This window comes from Grammomys surdaster, unplaced genomic scaffold, assembly GCF_004785775.1.
Source record: "Grammomys surdaster isolate TR1022 unplaced genomic scaffold, NIH_TR_1.0 63, whole genome shotgun sequence".
Lineage (NCBI taxonomy): Eukaryota > Metazoa > Chordata > Mammalia > Rodentia > Muridae > Grammomys > Grammomys surdaster.
Genome location: NW_021604565.1, coordinates 14,363,745 through 14,372,871, shown reverse-complemented (window position 1 = coordinate 14,372,871; position 9,127 = coordinate 14,363,745). Strand labels below are relative to the sequence as shown.

Genomic DNA, 9,127 nt, shown 5'->3' with positions numbered 1-9,127 from the left:
CTTCTGCTGCTTCTGCTGCTTCTGCTGCTTCTGCTGCTTCTGCTGCTGCTGCTGCTTCTGCTGCTTCTGCTGCTTCTGCTGCTGCTGCTAGGGAGGGCGGAGCTGACTCTGCCAGGCCTGCGAGGAGCGCTTCTGTTCTGCACATGAATCCTTATAACAAGATCTTAGTTTGGGGTTGAACAGGGAAGAGAGAGACATGCTCAATGTCTAAATGGAGAAAATGTCATTTTCCAGTTTTTAAACAGACAACACTTATTAAAAAGCAAGCTGCGAATAGACAAGGATGAGCTGCTCTAATTTTAAAACACAAAAATAGTGTTCTGTGTATTTCAGACTAGCCCCGAACTTCTGATTCTCCTGTCCCTGCCTTCTGAGTGTTGAGATTTTAGGTTTCTGCCACCACGTCTGGTTTTTGCATTTCTGGGGACTGAACCCAAGGCCTTGTGCATGCTGAGCGGACACTCTACCAACTAAACTGCATCCCAGTCCCAAAGGACAAATTTTTGTTTTTCATTTTCTTCTTTTCATGTGTGTGCAGGGCTCACACATATGCACCAGCCTGTGGAGACCTTCAGGCCATGTGGACAGTCTTACGTCATCATTCCTCCGTCTCCATTAAGCTTTGAGACAGTCTCCCAGGCAAACCAATATGGCTAGTCTTGCTAATCAGCTTGCTCCCGGGATCCTTCGTCCTCTCCTTCTGAGGCAGAAATCATAGGCAGGCGGCCACAGCCACAGCTCTTTCGTGAGTAGCGGTGGATCTGAACTCTGATCCTTCCATCTGTGTGGCAAGGACTTTAACAACTGCCATTTCCCCAGACTGAGATGAAATTTTGTAAGAGCAGTTTTAGATTCACTAAAAAAAAAAAAAATAGAGATCTTCCATGTGCCCTGTGCCCACCCCGTGTCCTTCTGTCAGTAGTTTCACAGGCTGCTTTGTTACTCTATGCTGACATCTAGTTCCCCAAGGTCACTGTGTTTATAAGGCTCATTATTCATGTTGCACATAGCAGGATTGGGGTTCACTCTGGGTGTTGAGTATTTTGGGGGGTTGTACAAATTTTAACATGTGTCCGCCCTACAGTGTTAATAGGGGAGAAAAATTTCCCTGTACCTCTGATGGCTCATTCAGGTAGGCCTAGACTGTCCTAATGGAAGAAACACATCCAAATACGATGTACGACGTCTTACCTGGCTTAGGTGCCGAAGAAGGACATTAAGGCTGAGCAAGTGGCCCAAAAGCGTCTATGATTAGCTGTCAAAGACTGGCAGCTATAGGAAGTAAATCGTGTGGGAAGAAAAAGGAAACCAATTCTTTTCAGAGCCTGTACAGAACTCACTAAGCTCAAAGAATATATTTCTTTCCTGGAACAGGGAGGGCATTTGTTGCATGGAGCTTTTATCCCCTGCTTTCAGGAAGGGGTGCGATTAAAATGTTTTCCCCCGTGCTGTTTTCCTGGTGCCCTTAGCTCCAGGTGACCCTTATATCAAGGGGGTGTGTTTGGGGTGCATATTGTTTGGGGTGCATATTCGCCCCCTTTCCTCTCACATAGTTTTACATACATGTATCTTCTGAGTCCTCCCACCCAGCCCTCCATCGGGACCAGCCCTGATAACCACTGATTTGCCCTTCCAAGGGTGTGTAGCTTTTCTAGTTGGTATCTTTTTCTTGGTAATATGTATTTAGGACTTTTAAAAATGTCATTTCATAAGTTTATATCTAATTCATTTTTTTTCATATTTTGGTTTTATTATTCAGACCATATATTGAAATATCAATTTTTAAAAATTTATAAAAAGACTTAGTTGTAAACTATCATATTAGATTTACAAAAAAATACATAAAAAAGAGCAAATTAAATATTAGAAGTGATAGGTATTTCCCCCTTAAGCTGAAGGAGTCTTCTTTAATAGCCTTCAATGTAGCTCAAGGGCAATCTTAGGAAACTCAAGAAGCTCATTCATGTTGTGTAAGCCCTAAAGGAAAAAACTGAGGAAACTCATTGATAATTTTCACAGCTTCATTGTAAAGTTCAAGATCAAAACGATTGCAATCTTCCTTAAACTGAATATAAGATGCACATAGTATGGTTGCCTTGGCTGTGACTTTTCCAACTACTTCTATGATTCCAGAGATTTCTTCGTCAAGTGGCTCCATCAATTCAATGGTTCCATTTATTCCTTCTCCATCTGAAAGGATAAACATTTTTCCAGTAGGATGAATCTTTTCTAGCTTCCCCACGAAGCACACGGGCCGGTCGATATACTGTGTTAACATGCTGGCGTTGACGCGCGCTTTCAGAAGTTCCATTATGTCCACCATGATTCTGCCGCCAACACTCACAACTCGCAGGAAAGCGGAATATCTATCTAATTCATTTTTATAGTAAATAATATTTTATGGCCTTGATATTTTGCATTTATTTCTCTATTATCAGAAGGATAACTTTGTGGTTTCCAAGGTTTGACAATTATGAATAAAACTGCTACACACGATCATGGGTCACTTTTCTGCTTTTAGGTAAGCGTTTAGGAATGCAGTGTCTGCACCACGTGAGTGTGTTTTTATGGATCTGCTGTCCCACATGCCGCCAGCAGTGAGTGAGAGTCCCTGTCACTTCACATCATCATCAGTATGGTGCTGCCTGGGCTTCAGATTTGGCAGTCCTAGGGGCTCTGTAGTGGAGCTTCCTTGATCAGATTCTCACCTCCCTAACATTTGAGACGGCAAACATGTCCGTGACGCATCGTCGTGATTGTGGTGTCTGTTAAGTTCTCTGGGATGGTTTCTAACAAGGTTTCGTTCCTTGCTGAGTTTTGAGAGCTCTTTGTGTATTTTGGATAACAGTCCTCTTCCAGATGTGTCCTTGGCAAATGTTTTCTCACAAAAAAGTCTTCAGCGTCTCATCCTGTTGACATTGACCTCCACAGAGAATTGTGTGTGTGTGTGTGTGTGTGTGTGTGTGTGTGTGTGTATGAGAGAGACTGTGTATGTGTACATGTGTGTGTGTGAGTGTATATGTGTGAGTATGTGTATATATGTGAGTGTGAGTGTGTATGAGAGAGAGAGAGAGAGAGAGAGAGAGAGAGAGAGAGAGAGAAAGAGAGAGAACCCTCACCTGCACACTGACTCAGTTACCAGAGATCAATTTTAGATGTCCTCTGCAATCCTAATTTTTGAGACAGTGTCTCTCATTGGACCTGGAGTTTACTGCTTCTGACCTGGGATCTGCCTGTCTTGTTTTCCCTTGCTCTGGGATTTGAGGCATGCTGTCATCCTGGGAGTCCTGGGGTGCTAGGAATAAGCCAAGATGTCACACTGTCATGGAAACCCCACACCTTACATACTGAGCTATCTCTCCAGCCTCTTAAGAAGTTTTATTTTTTTAATTTAATTATTTTTTTTATTTTGTGCATATGTATGTGTGAGTGCATACATGTGTGTACTCACATATGTGCACCCACAGAAGACAAGAGAAGGCATCAGCTCTCCAGAGCTGGAGCTGCAGATTATGAACTACCCAATGTGAGTGACCCCGTTCTCTAGAAGAGCAAATAGCGACAAGTGCTCTCAACTGATGAACTGTTTCTCTAGCTCTAGAAGATTTTAGTATTGTTTTTAAATAATAAAAACGATTTATAAAATTGAAAAGCTTCTGAAAAACAAAGGACACTGTCATCAGGATACAAATGACAACCTACAAATTGGGAAAAGATCTTTACCAATCCTACATCCTATAGAGGGTTATATCCAATATATACAAAGAACTCAAGAAGTTAGACTCCAGAGAACCAAATAACCCTATTAAAAATGGGATACAAAGCTAAACAAATAATTCCCAACTAAAGAATCTTGAATGGCCAAGAAGCACCTAAAAAAATGTCCAACACTCTTAGTCATCAGGGAAATGCAAATCAAAATGACCCTGAGATTCCACCTCACACCAGCTAGAGTGGCTAAGATCAAAAACTTAGGTGAAAGCAGATATTGTCAAGGATGTGGAGAAAGAGGAAGACTCCTCCATTGTTGGTGGGATTGCAAGCTGGTACAGCCACTCTAGAAATCAGTCTGGAGGTTTCTCAGAAAATTGGACATAGTATTACCTGAGGACCCAGCTAACCACTCCTGGGCATATACCCAGAAGATGCTACGGACATATGCTCCACTATGTTCATAGCAGCCTTATTTATAATAGCCAGAAGCTAGAAACAACCCAGATGCCCCTCAACAGAGGAATGGATACAGAAAATGAGGTACATTTACACAGTGGAGTACTATTCAGCTATTAAAAACAGCGACTTCATGAAATTCACAGGCAAATGGATAGAACTAGAAAATATCATCCTGAGTGAGATGACCCAGTTACGAAAGAATATATATGGTATGCATTCACTGATAAATGGATATTAAGTTCAGAATACCCAAGAAGCTCAAGAAGAAGAAAGACCAAAGTGTGGATGCCTCAATTCTACTTAGAAAGGAGAACAAAATAATCACAGGAGGTAGAAGGAGGGAGGGACTTGGGAGGAAGAAAGGAGGGGAAGGAAAAAAGGAGGGCAGGATCAGGTGTGGGAGGAGATGGAGGAGATGTACAGAGGGTCAGGAAATTGAACAGAGGTGTGTAGCAATGGGGGATGGGGAACTGGGGGTAACCACCAGCAAGTCCCAGATGCCAGGAAAGCAAGAGGCTCCCAGGACCCCAAGGGGATAACATTAGCTGAAATAACCAACAAAAGGGACTTTAGAGACTACCTCAAGTAGATAGCACAGCCTCCAGTTGAATGATGGGGCCACCCTTAAAATTTTAACCCAGAGTGGTTCCTGTTCAAAGGAAAGACAGGGACAAAAAAAATGGAGCAGTGGGGTTGGGGATTTAGCTCAGTGGCAGAGTGCTTGCCTAGCAAGTGCAGGGCTCTGGGTTTGGTACTCAGCTCTGAAAAAAAAAATGGAGCAGAGACTGAAGGAAAGGTCATCCAGAGACCTCCACACCTAGGGATCCATTCCATCTACAGACACCACACCCCGACACTATTGCTGATGCCAAGAATCACTTGCTGATGGGAGTCTGATATAGCTGTTTCCTGAGAGGATCTGCCAGAGTCTGACAAATACAGAGGCAGATGCTAGCAGCCATCCATTGGACTGAGCACAGGGACCCCAACGGAAGAGTTACAGGACAGGCTGAAGGAGCTAAAGAGGTTTGCAACCCCATAGGAGGAACAACAATATTAACCAACCAGACCTCTCAGAGCTCCCAGGGACTAAACCACCAACCGGAGGGACCCATGGCTCCAGCTGCATATGTAGCAGAGGATAGCCTTATCTGGCATCAATGGGAGGGGAGGCCCTTAGTCCTGGGAAGGCTCAATGTCCCATCATAGGGGAATGCCAGGGCAGTAAGGTGGGAGTGGGTAGGTGGGTGGGGGAGCACCCTCATAGAATCGGGGGAGGTGGGGCTTTACAGAGAGGAAATAGAGAAAGGGCATAACATTTGAAATGTAAATAAATAAAATAACCAATTAAAAAGTAATAAAACTTATATTTTTAATAAAAATTTTAATAAACTTTTAATGGTACTTTTTAATCAGGTCCCTCTCTCATGACTCATACTTGTGGATTTAGACCAACAGCCCAATTCAGCAGCAATCATGTAGGCCTTCTTCTTGATTAGCTTCTAGGGCAGTGGTTCTCAACCTGTGGGTTGTGACCCCTTCAGGGCTGAATGAGCCTTTCTAGACGTCACCTAAGACCATTGAAAAAGACAGGTACTTACATTACAGTTCATAACAGTGGTAAAATGTAATGTTACATTACAGCTATCAAATAGCAATGGAAATAATTTTATGACTGGGGGTCACCACGGCGTGAGGAACTAAAGGGTCTGAGCACGAGGAAGGTTAAGAACACTGCTCTAGGGTAGTGAGCGTTTCCATTTTACTTAAGACTGATGGTCCTTTTAAAAATATACGTTTGATTTGTTCTTTAACAATTTCATGCAAGTATACGATGCATCTTGATCATTTCTATCCCAACACCCCGCTCCTCTGCCTCTCCAGAATGCCCTTCCCCACTGCGATGAAAATCTTTGAGCTAGTTTTTGTGCAGGTCATGATAAAATTAGTGCTAGATTCCTCCTCTTTGCATCTGGATGCACGATTGTTCCAGAACCCAGGGCCTCATTTGTATCAGGCAAGGGCTCTGCCCTGACCATATAGCCAAGAGTCTGCTTCCCAAGCTTGTGGTGAGCAATGAAATCAAAGTGGCTGAGTTTGCAGCTGGGACCCTTTGGCATCTTGAGTTTAACTGACTTAGACCTCACAAGGGCCTTAGTGGCCTATGCGCATGCGCTCATTGTCATAGCATTGTTGGCCTACATCTTCTTCAAGCCTTCCTTGTGTTTCTTGGCAAAAGCACATTCTCAATTTTCTTAAGGGGTCCATGTGAGCAGGATTTTTCGATGCCACTTCTGTGCCATTTGCGAGACTATCTGTGTGGTATGGTTCTTGGATATGGCCATGTCTGCACGGTAACCTGTGGTTCCCGCAGCGCCTGGGACCGGAAGAGAAAGCAAAACGTTTATTTTAAAAGTTATTCCCTTGGTACACACATAATTATACCATTCATGAAATGTAGAAGCAAATGTACTATTAATGAGATTGATGTTCTTGTTTATTTTTACATAAAAATTAGGTCTTGGATGAATATTTGGTACTGCGGGGGGTATAGTAGCTTCAATATTTTTCGGCTAATTAATATTTTGATTTTATAATCATCAATGCTGAAAACACTGCTTTGCATAAATGCATAGTACAAAATGACAGATGTTTAAGGCCATTTCAGAAATTGTTGGGAATTCGGTCTTAAGCCAAAAATCCACTTAATGATTTTAATGAAACTCAAGTTGACAAAAAAAAAATAGGACCTCATAACAAAATCCAATCCGGAGACACACTGATTTCATACGTACTGAGAAGTGATGGCAAGAAGATACTCAGCCTTTGTTTTCTGTAATTAAGTCATTATTTTTCTGTAAGAGAAAAAAAACAGACTTGTTATGTACAAAAACTTTGTATGTACGTTAAAATCACAACAGTTCATAAACTGCGGCAGCTGGCTGAATTGTCTCAGGCAGTGTAGGTGTTTTCTGGAGCGACATGCATGGTGTAAAATGCACATGGTGTGTGTTCAGAACCAAGGCTGCTGTGATGCTGCATGTGCTATAGATGAAGCTGGGAAGCGGCGACACTAGCAGCACTGACGGAATGTCGCCTCCGGCTTCAGTGCTTTGACCTAAGTCACCAAGGTTTTACCATTCTCCTGGTGTCTTGTACAAATTTAGTTAGGTGACACCTAAGTACTTCATTTTAGGAGGTGCTGATGGGAACGACACTGTGCTTTTAATTTCAATCTACATGTTCACTAACATATAGAACATAACGAAAGCAGCCATGTTTGTAACAAACCTGTGTCTAAGAGCTCACTGATTCACCTGCGTTTTTCTTTCTCTTCTCTAATTTTTATTTTATTTGTTTGTTTGTTTTCAAAGAAGGGTTTTTCTGTGAAGCTTTGGCTGTCCTGGAACTCACTCTGTAGACCAGGCTGGCCTCGAACTCAGAGATCTGCCTGCCTCTGCTTCCCAAGCACCTGGATTGAAGGTGTGTGTGACCATGCCTGCCCTCATCCGCACTTCTATTACACAGTATCATGCTATCTGCAAGCAGTTGGGTTTTTTTCTCTTACTTTCAATACCTCTTTTCCCTTCTATTGAATTAGCTAGTATTCCCAGTAATGTTGGAGAGAGGTGACTGGAGGCACAGCTCTGCTTTGCCGCTGATCCTGGTGAGGAAGTTTTAGAATCACGCGCTGAGTGTGAGCAGCTATGGGTCCTCTGAAGTTATTCTTTACAGAGTTTGGAAGGTCCTTATTTACCGAAAGTTCTCCTCATAAACAAATGTTGTATTTTGTCGAGAGGTTTTCTGCATCTTTTAAAATCATCATATGAGACATTGTTTTTGCCCGTTCACGTGACTGATTACATAAACGGATGTGGAAATCTTGAGCCGCACCTGACTTCTTACTTGCTTCCTGCGGCATACAGCTCTCTTAAGTACTGTTAGATTGGATTTGCAAGAATTTGCTGAAGGTTTTTGCAACTGTACCCATGAGAGGCATTGTTCCGCTGTTCTTTTGTAAGAATTCAGTGTTAGGATGGCTTCAGCCTTATAGAATGGGGTAGCAAGGACTCTTGCTTTAATCCTCTAAGGCACATGGAAAATCGGTGTAACTTCTTCCTTGTTTGGCATAATTCACATCTGGCCTGTGCTTACCATTTAGAAAGATTACCAATCACTGATTCGTTTTTTATAAATATGAGCTATTCAGGTTATATATCCTGATAGCATTTTCCAGAGATATTTTCTGAGCATAAATACCTTCAAGTCTTCAACTAATGTAGTAAGAATTAAGCAAGTTGCCAACATTTTAAAAATTTTTACCATAACCCTAAATTTTCTAAGCATCTAATGATTGAAGGCATATTTACAATGCTTGGTTCCTGGGATTGATCATGTGGTATGCAACTCTTCTGTGTGTCATACAGACTCTGTAACTTGAGTGGCACTTCACAGTGTATTTTATGCTAATATAAACTATCTTTTGCTCTATTATTAGCATGTGTTCTCTTTAGAAATGAGGAAGGAAATCTTTAAAAGTCTTATTTTGAAATCTTCTAATTGACCTTGGAGTCAGACAACCTAAATTCCCAACTTCACCTGCTACTGATGACATGTTAAGAGCTTGGTTACCTCTTTGTTAATCTGGCTTGCGAAATGTTCCATAAAGGTGGGCCTGTAATTCTAGATACTTCTGCAACTAAGGCAGGAGGCTCACAAGTTCAGTGGTAGCTTGAGCAATTTAGTGGTAGCCTGTCTTAAAATAAAGGGCAGGGTGGGGAATGTAGCTCAGTGGGAGAGTGTTTACACAGGGCATGTGCAAGGGCATACCAATGTATATATCCCTACCATACCAATGTATGTATCCATACCATACCAATGTATGCATCCATACCATACCAATGTATGTATCCATACCATACCAATGTATGTATCCATACCATACCAATGTATG

The 9,127-nt window shown here is 42.1% G+C and overlaps 1 protein-coding gene and 1 pseudogene across 3 annotated transcripts in view; one reads left to right on the top strand and one right to left on the bottom strand.

The window, feature by feature from the left end:
- The window catches only part of Ncald (neurocalcin delta), a 175,552-nt gene that overhangs the window by 59,730 nt on the left and 106,695 nt on the right, over positions 1 to 9,127 (top strand). The gene's annotated exons all lie outside the window — the stretch shown is intronic.
- Positions 1,874 to 2,338, bottom strand: LOC114619938 (annotated as a pseudogene).